General features: G+C 44.9%; 1 protein-coding gene across 1 annotated transcript in view; it reads left to right on the top strand.

The window, feature by feature from the left end:
- Positions 1-19,837, top strand: part of PREP (prolyl endopeptidase) — a 124,120-nt gene that overhangs the window by 90,435 nt on the left and 13,848 nt on the right.

The following is a 19,837-nucleotide window of genomic DNA, read 5'->3' as shown; positions in this document are numbered from 1 at the left end:
GAGGTGTTTATGGTTTTGCTTTTGTCATCTTATCTCTGCTGGACTTCCCCCAACATCTTTACTCAGGGGTTGGCAGTAATGTCAATACTGGCATCAGGTTGCTTCAAACTCAAGTTCAGAGGACTACCCTCCAATTCATTTTGGAAGGGTAGCCCAAGACCTTGGCTTGTACAGTGAACCCAGAAAGTCACTTCTATGCCCAAAGCAGGAGACCTTCTCAATTGCTTTTTTTAGACAAGTACACCCATTCCAGTGTCTGTCCATCATTTCTGCCTTCTTAATGGGTGAAGTCAGATTAAATTAAATAGGATTAGGTGGATGTCTAGAAACTGGAATCTGAAAATTGCTTAGGTTTTCTCTGCGTTGCGAAGGCTTGATGGGAGAAAGTTGGAGTAATTTTTCTCCTTTTCTGTGATAATGTCACCCCTAAACCCCAGGGGTACGTCTTTATGTAGGCTGTCACCTAGACAAGTGTTCTTTGGCTTCCTGCTCTGCTCTATCCTTAGGGCAGATGGGGAGAAGAGAACATAGAAGCTTAGTGTGGTCTCTCCACCTGCTACGTAGTTCCTCCTGCCCCTCCCCTTTGCCTACATTTCACTGATGGCCGATGGATGAGAGACTGAGTAAAAATAGACCTGGCGCTGCAAATGTTCCATTAACTCCCTGGAGGAAAAACCGTTATGGTCTAACTTCATTGGTCTGTGAAGAAGGAAGGAAACATGTGCCATTTCCATAAGTATGACCTTTTGATTGGGGTCAAGTATACCTTGACCTGGGCTTAGAGAAGTAGACGATCATTCTCTGTTCATGCCGAGTGATGACTAAGTATAAGTGGTAGATGAGAAATGTTGTAATGGGGCGCGTGGGTCTGCCTTTGGCTCAGGGCGTGATCCTGGCGTTTCAGGATCGAGCCCCACATCAGGCTCCTCCACTAGGAGCCTGCTTCTTCCTCTCCGACTCCCCCTGCTTGTGTTCCCTCTCTTGCTGGCTGTCTTTCTCTAATAAACAAATAAATAAATCTTTTTTTAAAAAAAAAAGAAATGTAATAGTGATAAACATGATGGCAAAATATCGCCAATTAGAAGGCATTGTGAGGGTACTAAACAGGGACACACACAGGTTCCTAGTCATTGTCTGTGTTAAGTCTGAGCTCCTCTCGCCAACTCTTGATGCCCTCTTTGATCCAGCCCCGCAAAAGTGCTGCCTCGCTGCCCCAAGTCCCCATTCCAACTACTTGGCACCATCAGGGCTCAACTCCCAACCAAGTCCTTGCCCACCATATGCATGCTTACCTCTGCCTGGCTCTCCTTCCTCCGTGCTCCATCGTCGCACTGTTCATTTTCTTTACCGCATTTTCTGAAATTCTATACATTGTGAGTACTCAGCCAAGTCCCAACTTCTGTAGAAACTTCTCTTCTTGTTCCTGCCCTGGGAAACTCAGTCAAAAGCAAAAGACAGGGAAAGGGGAGAGTGTGCTGTTACTTGAAAGTAGAACATGGATGTGGGCACTCCCTGTGCCAGGCCGCATGCCCCTGCTCTCAGTGCCTTCTCTCCTTTCTTCACACAGTCAGGACTCTCATGACTTCCATTCTCGAGGTAAAGAGGCTGCAGTGTAGGGAAGTTAGATGACTTGCCCCTAATCACACAGTGGCATAGCCAGTGCTGTTGGCCCTGAGGAGCTCGGCCAGCTTCTTCCCAGTTGTCCCAGTTCAGCTGTTGAGTACCTGGAAGTAGCTGGTTCTAGGTCTTCATGTAGGAACTGATAGAAAACTCTGTGGCTTTATTAAGATCCTGGAGAAATCTTCGTTGCTCACCTTGGTTTAATGGCACAAAAGAAAGAAATGTACATCATCTACTCAGGCTGTATTGATAAATGCAGCCCATATAAATTCTTATACATTTAAAATCATCTGCTAGTTAGTTCTGCTGAGTTAAGTCATAGCTGACCAACCTTGTGTCCTCCCTGCCTGCAGCTGCATTCGTTTGTCTACATGTGTATGTGTAGGAGTAGATATCAATATTAATATGCATGTAAATATAAATATATTTTTAAACAGAATATGCTCTTCGATCCCGAGTTGGATAGTGGGTAATTCTGAAATAGACTCTCAAACAGAAAACCATTTAGGGTGTAAGTAAAAATCACTGTGTATGTGCGGCCTTCATCAGGACCCTGAAGCCTTCCGTGTTTTGCACAGGATATAGCTAGTTCAGCTCCAAAGGTTAATGTGCATATAGCTAATTTAAATATTTGGAAAAGATTAGAGAAGAGTATAAATACTCTAAACTGTGGCTGGTGCTTTGCTAGAGAATCTGCAGATTTGACTGTTGAAGTGCCGACTTTGAACCGTCGCTCAGAATCTGCAGAGGTAGGAGGAACCAAGGGGTGTCATGGGGCGTTGCTGGCGCCACCTATGCTCCCCTGCCTAGGCTTCCACTCTTCCTGTAGTCCATCTACAGCTGCCAACAGGTGTCTTCCTCACGTGCCATCAGGAATTGGTCAGCACTGTTGTGGGGAGGTGGGATGGGGAAGAGAACCACTTTCATTCATCCAATCTGTGTGTTTATTAAGAATTTACTCTGTGCCAGGCATCATGTTAAACAGTGATCTAGAGAGCTGTGGTCTTTACCCTTATGAGGAGTATAGGCAGAAAAACAACAACCAAAAAACCCCCAAAAAACAAAAAAACACAAGTGAACAGAAAATAAACATGAAGATTGCAAGTTGGGGGAAGGGCCATGAGTAAAATAAGTAGGGCCAGAAATGAGTGGTCAACCAGACTGTCTTTGGGTAATGTCAGTGGAAACATAAAGGCGATGTGCAAGGGAACTAACCAAGTGGAGATGTGGGGAGAGCAGCCCAGCTGTTAGAGCAAAGACCCTGAGAACAAAGCGCTTGGCCTCAGAGAGGACCTGAGAGAGGACTGGTGTGGTAAGCGAGGGAAGGCAGAACCTCATGGATGTGCTGGGGTTTGTTAGGGATCCCAAGTGCAGTGGGAGTCCTTGCAGGGTCTTATACTGGAATGGGACATGTTCTGGTTTAAGAAAGCTGTCTTCCATTTTATGGGGAATAGATGGAAGGGGCAGATGTGGCTGTAGAGATTGCTGGAAGACATAAGGTGGCCTAGACTAAGGGAGAGACTGTGGACATGAGGAAGGGTGGGTTTGGAAAATACCTGGAAGGTAGAATCAACAGGACGCACTCGGGTTGCACGCGGAGGGGAGAGGAGGAGGGACACATCAAGGATGACTCTGAGATTTGGAATCTGAGCAGCTGGTACCATGTATCAAGTTGTTGGCAGTGGGTCAGGGAGGACATGTTTGGGAGGACGAATATTTTGGACGTATCAAGTTTGTGTTACATTGTCAGCCAGTGGCAATGTCAAGTATGGAGTGGATATTTGAGTCTCAGGCTCAAAGGAGAGATCTGAGTCGGACTTATAAGCATGGGCATCTTCAGTGTCAGTGTGTTGTTTAGATCTGGGGCAAGGACAGAATGACATGCAGTAGAATGAGGGAGGGTCAGGACTGCACCCTGAGGAGCCCCACTGCCAGGCGTTAGCTGCAGGAGGAAGGGCCAGCAGGGGAGTCCCAGAAGCAGTAGCCAGGGAGGTAAGAGAAAAGCCAGCAAAGTGCAGACCGGGGGAGCAGGAAGTCAAGGATAGGCTATTAGAAGGAGCCGGTGGCAGACAACACTCAGTGTGAATGGTCAAATAAGGAAAGAAGAAGAGTTCTTGGATTTGACTGGGTGGATTCATTGGTGATCTTGACGAGCACTTCCAGGAGCAGTGGGGCAGACTGGTGGCTGAACAGGGTATATTGAAGAAGAGCAGAGAAGACATATGTGGTTTCTTGAGGGGAGGATGTTATTGAGGGATTGGGGGATTAGCTTTGCTTTTCGTACGATGTTGTATTGCATTATTAGTCTAGTTAGAACAGTCTTGCGTTAATGCTGTAATCTGAAAAGCTTATATTTTTAAACTTTTAAAAAAATTTTTTAAAAAAATAATCCTTGGTAGGCTAACTGCACATCTCTGTCTTTTAACAACTGTGGTTTGTCTTCCTACCCTCCCCTTCTCCCTCCTTCAGATTACTTTTCAGATTTTTCATTTTCTTGCTGTAGAATACAGCTGTGCTAAGAAAACAAATCAATCCAAAAAATCAGATTTTAACTTCATAGAACATTTTACAGATGGAGCCTTCCATAGCTTTTGTGGCAGTGTGTTGTTCAAGATCAGGGAGAAGGGGGGTAGGGAGAGGGAGGTGGGGAGCCATGTGTGTAGACAGTCTTGAGAAGTTGAATTGCATGAGGTGATAGGCGTGTACAAGGTCAATGGGCTGTCTTATGAAGGGGGGAGAAACCAGACTGTGTGTTGATGGGTTGGCCAGTAGGAGGGAACCACCCCAGGAGCCAAGTTCCTTGAGAGGGTGAGAGGGTTCCAAGCCCTGGTGGAAGGCCTGGCCTTCATATGAGGGACATTCCCTCCATTCTGTGAGGAAGGAAGCCAGCTCCTTACTTTCCTTCTGTGAGACCTCTTAGGGCCTGAATTCTCTATCTTCTTTTGTTCTGTTTAGTTTCATGTTTTTATTTAAATTTTAGTTAGTTTATATGTAGTGTAGTATTGGTTGCAGGAGTAAAATATAGATTCATCATTTACATGTTACACCCAGTGCTTATCATCACAAGAACCCTCCTTAATGCCCATCACCCATCTAGCCCATCCCCCACACACTTCCTTCCATCAACCCTCAGTTTGGTCTCTATAGTTTAGAGTCTCTTACAGTTTGCCTCCCTCTCTGTTTTTATCTCATTTTATTTTTCCATCTCTTCCCCTATGTTCATCTGTTTTGTTCCTAAATTCCACATATGAGTGAAATCATATGGTATTTATCTTTCTCAGACTAACTTATTTCGCTTAGCATAATACCCTGTAGTTCCGTCCACGTTGTTTCGTCTGCCCCCGGCCCCGTCTTTGACGACAGCACCTGAAATTCTGTCAGTAAAAATCCATTTCATTATTTTTAAGCTTTCATTTTCCAAATATTTTCTTTAAAAATATAAGCGGCTCTAGAAATCTTAGTAAGGCATTACCTATTATTTTCTCCACAGGCATTATTTTTTCTGGTGGACTCAAAATTATAGGAGAGTTTGTGTCCTGAACACAGTGTTTTAAGTAACGAGTGTTTTCCTACTTTACTTAATGAAGAACATAAGCGCTGCCAGGGGGCTCCTGCTTGGCTGAGCTGCTGGGAGCTGCGGCTCACGTGTGCCATCTCGCCTCACAGGTCTGCTGCCATCAGGCCTTTCAGAATTCTGCCCGAGCTCTCAGGCCTCCATCACACCCGTGTGGACCCGTCTGCATGCAGGAACTTGCATCAGGCCCCGCTAGTCAGTCAGAGGAGGGCAGGAGGATGCTGCCCGCAGCACCAGTGACCCCTGGACAGGCAGCATAGCCAGCACTGTCTTCCTTCTCGGTCTTCCCATGCACCCACTCTGGCGCCACCTTACCCCTGCCAGCCACGTCCCACGAGCAGAGCTCTGGCTGGAGAGGGTGATTGTGACCACTCTCTCCTCCACATTCTCAGGCCGGCCCGATCTGTGGGGCCAGCCGCAGAAACTGGGGCTCTCTGCTCGACTACGGTACCCTTCCTTCGGTGGAGAAATAGAACTCTTCCCTCGCCATGACAGGTCTCCCGCAAACACTTTACCCCCACGATACTGAGATTTCATGGTGGTGTCAGTGGCTGGGAATGATTTATGTTACTCTTAACACATTAGCGGGCTGACCTCCTGGCTGGGGTCCGTATCAGCAGGCAGAGCGGCCAGTTCTGAGATCCGTGGTCCAAAGGAAGAGACAGTTGGCTGTCGTTTCACAGGATAATGTGGCTTCTTCATAAATTGCATATCCCTTATGATTGCATTTGTCTGCCCGTTGACCAGCCTGGGAGTGATGCCCACAGGTCTCCCCCCACCCCGGGCTGGCCCCTGTCCCCTTCTGCTGGTCACTCTGCTGCAGTCATGCTGGCTGCCTCGTTCTGCCTGCACAGGTCCATGGGCGCTCCCCGTGCTGCAGCTCTTCTTCCTACCTCTGCCTAGACCCTTCACCCCCGCTCGTTCGTTTACCTCCACTGCACTGATCAGAGCTCCCTCCTCTCCCTCCCCAGTCAGATAGCAGCCCTGCCCCATCCCGTCTTCCTGGCATCCAGCTTTGTCTCTCCATTTGTTTATGTGTCCCTCTGTCTTCCCTTCAGAAAGTGGTTTTCCCCACTGCTATGTCCCCAGAGCCCAGAGCAGATACATGTATATATTTGGCAAATGAATAGGAGAAGTCTTGATAAATGATGCAGTCTGAAATTATCTAGTTATCACTGCCAGAAACCTATGTGAATGGATCATTCCCTTTCTGTAAAATTTCGATGGGACCAGCTCCCTCTCCCCTCCAAAGGTAATTTCTATTCAAAACCAGCAAATGGTGTCAGAAAACAGATGTTTGTTACCATCTGTACTTCTGTGGAATTTCTGTGTGATCTAGTCTTTAAGTGTATTTCGGGTCATAGTCTGTGACCAAAGCAGGAAATAATCCTCCTCCTTTTAGAGCATCAAAGTTAATTTTTTAAATATCTTCCTGGTACACATTTATTATGTTGTTTTCTTGCAAGTGTCTGGGAAACTTTTAGACAAGCTGAGCAATGAAAAGGTAATTCTACTAACGTGTAAATTCAGTTGACCAGGATTCCTTGCTATGTTTTATGAGAGTATGTGATCATTTGGATTTTTTAATTAATGCTTTCAGACTTTAGAAGCTTAATTCTCTTCCTTTGGCTTTTGGCTTTTCTAACATGTTTTCTAAAGCAGCCTCTTGTATTTCATGCGCTTGCTTTCCCTTTCTTTCTTCACTCCTCCATAGTTTTATTGATTTGTATGTATGGTTCTTCTCTTCGTTGTTCGTGTTTCTTGTAACATATTCCCTTGCTGTGTTTGTCTAAGCCAGAGCCCCAAAGTCCCAGTGCCTCCCAGGGAGAAGCCGGAGGGATGCCTAAGGCAGTGATAGTTATAATAATACTAATTTAAATAAAATGGAATTTCTAAATGAGAAGATGATATAAATTTAAAAAACATTATTTCACAAACATTTATCAAGCTGCTACCTTGTATCCGGCAGTGCTGGGGCTATAAGGTAGGATTGAATTTACTAGGTGAAATGGTGTGATCAAACATTTGTAGCAATTTGATGTTGGGAGAGACTCTATGAAAGGTGATCCCAGGTCCTATGAGAGCCCAGATGTGGAGGAACATCTAAGACTGTCCCTAGAGGACTTCCAGGAAAGGAGCTTCGGGCAGACAGGGGAAGGACACAGGAGGGAGGAGAGCTTGTACACAAGCAGAGGTCTCCCCAACACCAGGGCTGCACCCCACCAGCAGGAGGTGAGCCTGGAGATGCAGACAGGTCAAAACTGTAAGGGCCTGGTATGCACCCAGGTGGGGTGAGATTTTATCCCCTGGACAGTGGGGAACCTTTGAAAGGGACTGTGCTGGATACCTATGTGGCATTTGTCAGGTGCTCAGAGAATTAGGGTCAGGAGTCAGGGAGAGTCATGAAGGCTGGCCATGGTGGGGGTCAGTGAGCACGTGGGCTCAGATCAAACCCTCTGGTGGTGTGTATGGAAGGGAAGGAGGACGAAAGGGAGCAGTAACATTTAAGGACTGGGGAGGTGGCCAGGGAAGCAGTAGACTGAAGAGGCCGTGAGTGGAGCTGCTGAGCCTAGCCACCTGGGAAAGAGGAGCCTCCTTGCAGCCCTGGACATTGCCTGTTAATTACTAGGCAGTAGAGATAGTACACAGAATTCACTAGATGAAAGTTTCTGTCCGCAGTGTGCTGGTTTTGTAGCCAGCTTTTCTGCACACCCCCCTGATGCTTCACAGTCATCAAACGTTCCCCATCCGCCGTCCTGAATGCCATCTATCATCAGAACAGCACAGTGTTCTTTTCCAGATCTTCCATGAACATGAATCGATTATTCATCTGAAACTTTCGTTTTCCTTAGACTTTGATATTTCACTACCTTAATGCCTTGATTACAAGTGATAACAAAAAGGTGTGTGTGTATGCATACTTAAAATTACACCATTTCCACTTTTAAAGCATCTGAAAATGAATAGACAAGATCTCTCTATCATGATAGTGCTGGGGTGAACAAGGTGGTGGGAGGCATTTCATAGCCATCAAAAAAGAAAACAATGATATACGGTTCCACTGGTAAGATTTCTGCTACTGTTATTCTACTGCACAAATATGAAACATTTCACACAGCCAAGCATAGAATATAAATCAAAGAAGTTGTGCTTGTAGCTTTGTAGCAGGATTTCTGAACCTTGTGATTTGCGTTCATTTGCCCCCCTTCCTCTTTTCCATCCCCTGGTGAGTTGCCCCCAGTGGCTGTCTGTGATGCTCCTGGAAGCCTCTCCTTCTGTGTCTTCCCATTGACCACCTCCGTGCAGCCCGCCTGCACCAGCGTGAGTCCATTTCTGGCTCCACGTTTCCCAGCGTGGGGGAGTGAAATGCACTGTGGTGCAAGTGAGCTTCTTAACGATTGTCCTTTAAGCAACCTGAAATCATCCAGGATGGATTTTTCCCACCTCTGACTCTCCGAGGGCTTTGTTTTGGTGATTTGCATTGGCCTGAGAGACTCCAGGTAGAAGCAGATCCGTGTACTAGCAGCGTTGGAGGTGTGCAACAGAAACCCCCCAAAATAAACGTCCTTATGCCAGAGAATCTTACTTCCAGATTCCCCTCTTCAGTATTCCAGTCATTCATTTTCCTGCAGTGAAATGATGCTGTGTGCATTTGCTCCTCGCAGTGTTTTGCAGCATCTCCCTTTCCCAACTTGGATATATAGACGAAAAGATGGTAATTGGATGGTTGTGCCAGTGTCCTGGCTGGAGAGCTTTTGTCTGTGTTGCCCTCGATTCAGGGCCACTCTCGGCTGCGAGCAGTTCTGGTTCAGCGCCCCCCCCGCCCGGAGCTGCTCGATTGATTGCACAAACACTGCTTTCCTTTCTCCTCACCAACATCTGTCTCTCTCTCTCATAGTCCAGCCTTTTAAGGCCTGCAGAGCTACCAGCCACAGAGCCTTAAAGCTGTGTGGTTGGTTCTCTTCTGTGACGGAGCATTCTGGCCAGAGTTTGTCATGTCAACATTTTGCTTATTAATTTTCTTTTCCTAAGGCAGTAAAATAAATAAGTGGTCCACCATAGTTTTGAGTTAATGAGAATCTGAAATTGATTTCAAGTATTCTTCCTGGGTTTTTATGACGCAGGTGCAATCTCATGCAGTAAATTACCATAACTAAACCGTTTCGGAGCCATAAAGCTCGTCCACCATGGCATTGCTAAATTAGTATATGAACGGCTACACATAAAATGTCAGATGTTAAATATTTTTCATTAGTAATAAGTTAGAAATTTGTAACCTTATCCAGTCTCTTGAGTGCCTCTACCAGAGTTAATTTGTATTTTATTCCTTCTCAGCTTATAAGCATTTTGGTGCCAGACTCTAGATCGCTTTATTTTATAGAGTTTTTTTCAGGGCACTGCCACTTGAAATACCTTCTTGTGAGTTGTTTGATCGCAGCGTGGTGTCCAGCGTGCGTGTTTATTTATGCAGTGATCCAGACTTGTTTTCTAAGTGCTCGCTGTCTTCTAGGCACCGTGCTAGATACAGAGAGGTCCACAGACACACACAGACACATGATGGCACCACAGCTGTGAACAGGAGGTTCAGGAGGGGCCCTGGAGGGGGTTCGGGGGCTTTGCTGATCCTTTGTTCCTAGTGACTGACAGCATGGAGTGTGGAGTCAGTCAGCCCAGGTACAAATCTTGACTCCATCACTCCCAGGATATATGACCTGGATGAGTTACTTCTCTTGGTCAGAGTGACACCCCCCCCAAAAAAAAATGGGGCCCTTTGTGGTGTAAACCTCATATGTGGATTAAATGAGGGAGTATTTATAAACTCCTTAGAATAGTGCTTGGTTCATGGTAAGAACTATTAAGGTGTTTTAAACAAATCAAGTAAAATAAGTAACATCTATTTTGACCTGAGGACTGAGGAAAATCCTCTTGTGAAAAATGTAGAAACCTACTGGGGGGCACTTTAGTATTTTTTTTTTTAAATGTACAGAACTTTAGTTGATAGTTTATATGGAAATTTACTATCACTAGGTTCTGTCTCCAGAGCCTTGGCTGACTTTTTTTCCCTGTGTTTTCATTTATTTTGACATTTTCAGGTAAGGAAGAACTTTCTAACAGTGTGAGAGGCTCCCAGTGAAATGAGCTGCTGTTCGCGGTGCTGTGAATTTCTTTCTTACTACTAGAACTAGCCAAGCAAAGGTTGAACGTGCTGAGATACAGCTTTAGGGATGCCTGCGTTGGTTGGGAGCTCGAGGGGGGTCAAATAAGTGAATTCCTAGGAGCCAGTGAATTTTTTTTTTCCAGTTGTGCTTTAGTCTGTAAGGCCTGGTGACTTCAGGGATCTGGAGATGCGAATGGCAGTTTCAGGGGAGAGGACAGTTGCGGTTGGGAAGGTTTAGAAGGGTTGAAGGTAGACAGTGGAGATATTTAATGGCTGGTCTAAAACGTGGACCTCCTTTTATAGAGGATGGGGAGGTATTGCATGTTGTCAGTACGGGAGTGACCTAGATTAAAAGGAAGGTTTTTAATCTTAGGGAGATCTCTGTTGTTTTTAATCTTAGGGAGATTAATCTGGCAACAAATGCCCAAAGATTGGAAGCAGGAATCCTGTTAGAAGGCAGGGCCTTCCTCTGGGCGGGCAGGGAGGAAATGGTATGCGGGAGGCACCCGAAGTGCCTCTGAGCCTCAGGAACTGAAACAAGCCAGCAGGGGTTTGGGGGGAGCAGAAAGAGAGTGTTTAATGTGCAGTGCTGACTTGTTTATTCATTCATCAGATGTTCACTGAATGCGAGCAGTGCAGGGCTCCCCTGATGATGGACTCAGCACACTGTTTTCATAAAGAGCAAAACAAACACATGTAGGTTTGACGTGCCACCTCAGCGCCCTTGTAGTGAGCCTCATTGCCTGCACTTGATGCGTTCTGTGAGCTCACCCCAAGAAGCAGTGCCCGTTAAAACACACAGATGGCTTTCCCTGAACCTGTGCAGGCAGGAGATCCTTCCATTTTAAGAGAATGTCTGACTATGTGGACCTTGACCACAAAGAGGTCAGATCAGTGGAAGTGAAGATGGCGACTATGGTCTGCAATCCAGTCCTATTTACTCATCACAACCCCGAAAGTTTCCAGACTCCAGCCAAACTCATCAAAGTGCCACGATCCACGTGGGCCACTGTCTTTCTTCCCTTGTGTTCAGCACCTTCGCATTTCTGTTTCACTTCTTGCTCCACAGTTTGGAACTTGGAATAGGTTTATTATTCCAAAGAACAAGATGGCCCAGCCTTGGAGAGCTGAGGCATTTCTGCAGAGACAGTCAGCAGAGCACTTAGCACGTTGTTGATGCTCAAGAAATGGACCAAAAATTAAAGTAGATTTTTTGAATAGACTGACGTTGCTGTTATTGAGGTGCCCCCCTGGGAGTTTTTAAAGTTCCACGGTTAGAAAACTGGCCGTCCTTTGAAAAGCAAAGGAAAAGTATCGGGAATAGAAATTTCCCTTTATATTTTCTGCCCAACGGTGACTCTTAAATTCCTCCCCACTTCTCCAAAGTTAAACGCCTAGAAAATAGATGGTACGGTGACTTTCTAATGCCTGGAAGGTATTTTTAACCTAAGCACAGGACAGAAATGTGCAGCACCCCCTCGAAACCCTGCGAAGCTCTCCCTATACTTGCTTTACAAGGTAATGGAGGCACAACGGTTGCTTTCTGCCTGGTTCTTTGGGCAGTGGAGTATCTTGACCCTGCTCGCGTTGACCATGAGATTTCTGAGCAGCTCTGCTCCTCGTCACATGTGTTTGCCACACTTAGCACAGGCCACACAAGTGCCTCTGTCGACTCTGATAAAAGGGGAAGCTCAACACCCTTTCATGAACATTCTCCTTTAAACCTATCAGGCCCTAAAATTAGGAAGGAGCTGCTATCACCAGACATTCTTCTCACCGAAGGGCTTGCCCTTTGCAGTTTACCTTCATCTTTCATGTGCGAGCATATCCCTTTAGTGGGGATAATGAGAATGCTGGCATTTGCCTCAGATAGCACCAAACCTGAACAAGAACAAATCTGGGGTTGAATATTGACTGTTTTCAGAAGCTTCTGTGGTTGCCCATGTTTGAATGTCTCAGCAAAATTGATCTTATTACTAAGTGTGTTCATTTCAAGAAAAGTAATCATTTCAGTAGTCATGATCTCTTCATAACTGATGTCATTCCCTTGAAGAACGGTAATGTTTCCTTGATTTCTTCGGTTTCCTTGCTCTGCTTTTTTCCTTTAAAGGAAGATGTTTTTATTTCATCTATCTGAAACCGGATTCACCCGTTAGGACAGCCGGACATGTATTCCGTGACTGTCATCTCATGCCAAAGCCCAGCTCCAGAGTAGCATTGCTTTATATTTGGTGATGCCTCTGGAAGTTATGCTTGATAATAAGGGGTGGTCATTTCTGACATGTTTTACTGTATGCTTTACATACACGTAAACCCTTTTTCTCTCTTTCCTTCCTTCAGTAGTTTTTTAATTTAAAGACGTCAAGGATCTGTGAGCTCTTATCTGATAAATAATCATTCATTAGAATATGGGCCGAAATATGCAAAATTGGAAGCTGCTTTAGATTTAATTGATTCCTTAGAAAATGGGGGTTGCTTGCTTTATGATTGTCTCAAGCATTTGTTTCATTTGTGAAGTTAATTGTGTCTGTTACACCTTTTAAAAATATTGAGACGATTTTTTTAGTAGAATGGCATTGCAGGATATACTGGGCTTTTTTATTATTTTAATCTGTCTTCAAGATGGTAACACTGATGACTGGAGAAGGATCATCTTTCCATGCAGACTTACTTTGCTTTAAAAAAAAAGTAAATATAATAACCTCTGTATCTGAAATATGGCTTTTGGCATGCTTGAATGAGTCTCCTTTTCAAGAGGGCAACAAAAACAGAAAAGCAAATAAATCATTGTATCTCTGGCAGAATATTTGTCCCCTGGATTCCCTAGAGACTGGTGATTATTGTCTTGAGGGGAAAAAAATCTATTAAATCAGTGCCAAAGCTTCTAAAATTTGCAAAATTTTACGCAGTTACACCCAATAAAGATGTATTTACAAGGAAGTAATACCGTAGAGTGAATTACTTTGTGATAAGAGTAGGAGAAAAACCCTGGACCAGGGACTCAGCAGACCATGGTGGTGATTTTCCGTAACTAGCATTGTCACCTTGGCAGCTGTCTTATCTTGACTTATCGCAGGTTTGTCATTTGTATAATAAGAAGGTAACCAGTTTGTGAAGTCCCAGAGTGACAATCTCTCCTTGTATCTAAAACGTTGTAAATCTCCAGAATTTGAGATTATCTTATTAACTCCCCAGCTGAGAAAGAACTGACATCAGCTTTTTTGTACCAAGTGCCACAATCTTGGGACTGCTCGGGAAAGACCCATCGCTGTCCTCTATGGAGAAACGCGTGGGCTTCCCAGAGGGTACTGTCTTGCTGTGCTGAATGCTCTTGGTTGGAGATGTGGAGTAACACTGTTACACTGCTGTGAGAGTCTCCAAAATGAAGAATTTAAGTCTTAAAGGGGGGAAAAAATACGATCAAGGAGGGAAGCTTGCTCAGTACAGTGTTTGAGCAACCTTTGGCCAGCTCGCTAATGTTTGGAACGAACGGTGGCTTTGAATTGCTGCCATGATGTTGGTTTTTACTTGTGGCGTCGCTCGAAGATTTCATGTGGAAACACGCTGAAGCAGACGCTCTTCCGAGATCTCACAGGTGCTTCCAAAGCTCTCTGCCACAGCATCTCTGGTAGGACTTGCGGTCTGTTAAGGTGAAGGTGTGTGCCAGGGGACAGACCCTGTTGTTAACGTTGGCATCACGGGCTCTTTGCTGAGCTGGCTGTATGGCACAACCTATCTGCTCTGCTGCTGGCAGAAGAAGTGGGAAGGCAGGGCCCATCAGCTTCACATGACGAGCCATTAGCCCTTGATGACACAGACTTTCTCTATTGCTCAAGTGGCTGCCCGTTAGATCCTGTGCGAGCACTTTGTCTTCCTGTCCATTAAGGATCCCATAACAGCTCTGGCATTCCATTAAAGGGCTGTGGCCACAGTGGACGCTCAAAAACAATGGATGTGTATCGCCAGCTCTCTCTCATTTGGTTACAAGTATGGGGGGCAGGGAGTAAGTTGTTTTGCTTTTTAACTTGAGCTGAAGTATTGTGGTGGCAGTGAACTATTGAATAACAGAAAAATAACACATGGATTTAAGCTTGGCAATTGTCTACTCATAAAGCACTAATGGCTTCTGTATTTATTTATGTATATTACATTATAATTTTTGTATGTGACTAATAATAGTTTATAAGGTTCTACTCTTCCTTCCACAACTCCACTTTCGCAAATGTGAGGCATCAAGGAGACGGGCTGGTTTTGAGGCTCATGCAGTAGGGAATCCTGAGCAGGTCTGCCAGTGCAAATGGGAGAGGAGAGGCCTGGTTGTGGGAACTGGAAGGACTGAATGGGTGCCCAGGTGTGGGGTCCTTGGCACAAGATAGGATTCTGAGAGTTGGCGGTCAGGTGACTGAGAAGAGAAAGAAATGAGGGAGAGCCCCGAGGAGGAGTATGTCCCCAGGGATATCGGGGCATGGTGACGTGGAGAGGTAGACGGGCCATCCCCCCGGGAGATCACTGCCCCTCAGAGGGGCCTGCACATGTGGACTTGAAGGTCCTGAGCACAGTTATTTATTAGAGCTCTCTGAGAATGGCAGAGGGGGGACTTGCAGAAAAAAGAAGACCAAGTATAGAAAATTGCAACACAGTTGCACGTGGCGGGAGAAAGAAGGGCTAGTAATGCATCAATTAGGAAGGTTGAAAAAGAATTGGAAAAATAAAAAAGAACCAAAGAACTACTCCACCCAGGAAGCCAAAGAAGCAGTTGCCAGATAGAAATCGAAACAGATGAGGCCTGGGAAGGAACCAGTTCAAAAGTGGCATTTCTGAACAGTGGGGAAAAGAACAATCCTTCAGTGAGTGGTACGTGATAGTTGGTCTTCAGGGGAAAGACCATATGCAAAAATAAACTCCCATTTGGATTACAAATATAAATGTAAAAATTTGAAATGAAAATATAGACAAATATTTTTATAACTTGGGGTGAGAAACTCCTATCTATGCAGTATGTATATTCAAGATTCCACAAAGAAAGTTAAAAGACAGGTTATAGACAGGGAGGAGATACAAACAAAACTTGACAGAAAAAAGTTATCTTTGATGTAAGAAGAGTTTTATAAACAGAAAAGTAACACAATGAAAGAACAAGTATGCTTTATTTTCTGATGAAGAGACATAAAATCAATAAATGGATGAAAATTTTTTTGAATTTAAAAATAATCTTAAAGCAATAATGAAATGGTAATGTTTGTTAGACTAACAGAAATTAAAATCCATTTTAACGTCCACTGCTGATAAGAAATGGACAATTAGGTAATAACTGTCACTAGGGACTTAAGTTGATACACCATTTTTAGAGAATTACTTGTATTGAATGTGTTGAATTTTTAAATGCACATATAGTTTGATTTGGCAGTCTCTCGTCTGAGAATATATATCCTATAGAAATCATAGCATTAATATATAAGATTTATCCCATCATTAAGAGAAAAAACAGAATAGTCTGAATATCCACCAGTAAGCAGATGATTAAATGCATTTGTGTACATTCATACAATGAAATATTAAGCACCTGTTTTTGTTTGGTTTGGGGTTTTTTGGTTTGGTTTTTCGTGTGTGTGTGTGTTTTAATGAGGTAAATCTGAGAGTTTTAACATGGACAAAAACCCATGATATCTTGCTGTGTGAGGAGAGCTATGTTGTAGGCCAGTGTTAGCCCGACACCATGCATCACCACATGACAGTAACCTGTGTGTGTGTAAATATGTGAGAATAGATGTGTCTCTATAAACTTATGAAAAACTCGGGAAGGACATGCACCACCAGGACAGAGATGAAGATGGAGGGGTAAGGAGAAGGACAGAAACGTTCACTGATGCCCTTTAAGACTGGTGGTAAAGCTAGGGCACCTGGGTGACTCAGGCAGTTGAGCATCTGACCCTTGGTTCCAGCTCAGGTCATGATCTTGGGGTCATGGGATCAAGCCCACGTAGGAGTCCACACTCACCATGGAGTCTGCTTGAAATATTCTTTCCCTCTGCCCTTCCCCCTCCTTGCTCGCTCTTGCACTCTCTTTCAAATAATCTTTAAAAAAAAAAAAAAGTGGTGGTAAAGACACCACTTTACCACCAGTGGTGAATGAGGTCAGAAGGCATGAGCTGTGGGTGTAGGTTACCGTGGAGATGTGTCATCAGGAAGGAAGAGGGAGATGGAAATTTAGCTTGAGGGGCACACAGGGCAATGCAAAAGGTTTTGGTTTTTTGTTTTATAGGATAGGAGAAGTCTGAGTGTGTTTGCATGCCAAGGAAAGGGAGAAAATACAAAAAGAAAACGTTGTGGTAGTCGGAAGTGTGATGGTGGTGGGATTGGCAAGGATTAGAATCAAGGCTGAGTGTTTCTCTGGGGTTGTAGAGGGTGAGTGAAGTTGGCAGAAGGTTTTTTAAGAACTCCAAGCAGATGGCCTCTATGACAACAGGCAAGACAAAGAGTAGGGGATGCAAATGGGTGGTGTTGGGAATGGAAGAAGATGGAAAGTGTTGGAAACAGCTACTCTGGAATTGATTTCAGAACAAAAAAGGGTATAGGGAGACATTTAGGAAAGACAGAGGGAGGAAAAGAAGGAGAAACATAAGGAATTCATTTAGGGAAAGGAGAAAACTGACATAAAGCGTAAGTTCAAAGCCCATGAGTTCAGGTATTACTAATTTGCAGTGAAGTGAGCTGGCATTTTCTGAGTGCCAACAACCTGGAGGAGGAGAAGAAATCCAGTGGCTTCCATTAGAATTAGAGGATTTCAGGCATTCGTGACACCGAGAGGGCTGCCTAAGGGTCTCGAGCCCAAGGCTGACAGAGCCAGAGAGAATATGAGGAACTGAATGTTGTGATAAAGAGTTAAAAACAACAAAGCAGATACCTGAGGAGTAAGGAAGGGAAGGAAGTGGCGAAAGAACAGGTTGGAATCACGGCGGGGCCGTCAGCGTTCCTTGCAGAGTTTCAGGATCTGAGGGCAAAGACAGAGCCAAGGTCATGGGTGTTTGTCGTGCCTGCTGGCTTGTCTCCGTGAGGGACCCTAAGGCCCATGAGGGAAGGGGTTAGCCAGCTCAAATTCATCTTTACATCCAGGGCCTGGCCCATGATGGACACCAGCAAATGTTCGAATGAGCAAGTGGCCAGGGTGCTGTGGAAGCTAAGATTGGACAGTGAGACATTCAGGCATCTGTAAGGACAGGATGCTGGACAGGTTGTCAATTTCATTGTTAAAGTCACTGAAGAAAATCACATGAGAACTGGGGGGAGAGAAGTGTAGGGTCCCATATTGAAATATCAAGGATTGTGGGGAAACACCTGATTTTAGTCGATATAATTGACAAGGATACAGGGAGTGATAAAAGCAAATGGTGTGACTAGTTTTGAGCCCCAATCCACCTGTGCCAGAGGAGGTAGGAGACAGGCTAAATCTGCAGCCTTGAGCGCTCCAGCCCACACCTAGAGAATTGGAACTTCTGGGAATGCAGTCTGGGAAACTGTATTTTTAACATGTTCATCTTAGATGCTTAGGCCCAGCCAGTGAGTTTCAAGCACCACTAGTTAGGTTCTGAAGGGGAGCTTTTTGGTTTGGCCAGGTTTGGGAAGCAAATGGAAATAGGGAGTTGGCTAGCTTTTCTTCCTAACCAAACAAATCCAGAGCAGTGGGAGAGACACCCCAAAGCCTCTTGAAGAAAAGCTTTGAAGGAAGTGGCTTCAAGAGGAAAGCAGTTCCAGTTAGGTCAAAGAAGTAGACAGTGCATGATGAAAAATGGCTGGGCTGTATGTAATGAATGTTTCTAAAATGTTCACATGGATTCCTTCCATGGTTACGAAAAGACTCAGGATTCAATTTGCCCTTTTATTGAAAGTTTATTATCAATTGCCATGCCATAAATGGAAATGGCCTAGAGCACTAGTGTGTGTGTGTACAGAGATGTGGTAAACTCTGTATACATACGTATTCACGTAGTATGTATATTCAAGTCTGAAATAGCCTTCTTGTAAGGAGTTTTCTCGAAGTTGATTTTATTGTAATCATCTTCACAGTGCCCTTTCGCTTTTGGACAGTGTTCAAAATGGTGTTATTTTAACATCTGAACCATACCAACTTCAGCTTGGATATATTTTTGCAACACGGGCGTGAAGGGGACTTTGTGCTTCTGCTGGTGTTCTAAAAGGATTCCTCTGTCCTGGAGCCAGATGGGGGAGGGAGACTTGCGCACTGACTCGCAGGCATTGGAGATCTCCAGGCGGAAGCAAGAACAGTGGGACAGGGGAGCCACACTGTCCGAGAGCGTCAGGATGGGGCACTTTGGGAACAGGAGAGCCAGCTGAGTGGCAAGGAGAGGTGCATCAGCCCTGCTGGCTGGGCGAAGAGCAGGGCGCAGAGGAGGGTGTTGTGGGCGGGTGAGCTGGACCGCAGAGAGAGGGGGTGCTGGGGCAGGGGTTTGAGGATAGGTGTAAGCTGGAGGGAACGTGATTTTTGATCAGAGGCTTTGTGTAAGGTAGGATCGTGTGAGACAGGTTGCTCTCCTGCTCCTTCTGTGGTTGGAGTGCTCCAGATTCTCCCCACGTCTGAGCTGAAGGCCTGTATTTGAACTCATTAGCCCCAGACAATGACTTGGAACTTGTTCCTCTCACTCTGCATTTACTCGAACCACCCACACAGTTCCACTCTATTAGAGGCTGCTAACTGGCAGCCACTAACAGCTTTAAACAAAAGTGTGTGTCCCTTCTGATAGTTTTGAATCCTGAGGAGTAAGTATTCTCCATGATTCCTGAACTCTCAAATGTACATCTCTCTCAGTATTTCTCTCCTGAGTCAGAAACAAATGCTTTCTTTCGCTACATTTTCTTGGCAGGTTTCAGGAAACTACTGAGCTTGCAGGCATTTACTGTGGCCTTGTAGTGCTTTTCGCTAAGTCTGAACCCCCACTCTCCCACCCCCCCAACCCCCATTGACTTCCAAAGACTTTGTGGCAACTTTCTACAGTAGATCTGCTACCGTAAAAAGCTTTGGATAGAATATGGCTCCAAACCACACTAAGTGCGAAGGCTTATGTCCTTGAGTGTAACATGGGAGGTCAGCAAGATGTTTCTGAGTGGGAACACTTTCCAGGTATCACTTGGGGTAAAGACACCATGTTTGCCCAAAGAGAAAAACTATTTATAGATTTTCTGTCTGGAAGAAACCATTATCTGCTTTTGGTGGCTTATCACTTGATTAGCATTCAGTGTTCTCTTTCTTATTCTTTTTCTCTCACTCTTTTTATCCGAGAAGCAATGAATATAGAAATGTTGACTGAACTTGCCCAAGGTTGCCCAGAGTCTGGCAGGTGTCATGAGCTTTAATTAAAAATGCTGGAGAATGGGGTGCCTGGGTGGCTCAGTCAGTTGGGCATCTGACTCTTGGTCTCAGCTCGGGTCTTAACCTCAGGGTCGTGAGTCCAGGCCCCATGTTGGGCTCC

The sequence above is a fragment of the Ailuropoda melanoleuca genome, chromosome 10, assembly GCF_002007445.2.
Source record: "Ailuropoda melanoleuca isolate Jingjing chromosome 10, ASM200744v2, whole genome shotgun sequence".
NCBI classification, from domain to species: Eukaryota; Metazoa; Chordata; class Mammalia; order Carnivora; family Ursidae; genus Ailuropoda; species Ailuropoda melanoleuca.
This window is presented reverse-complemented; position numbering and strand designations above follow the sequence as displayed.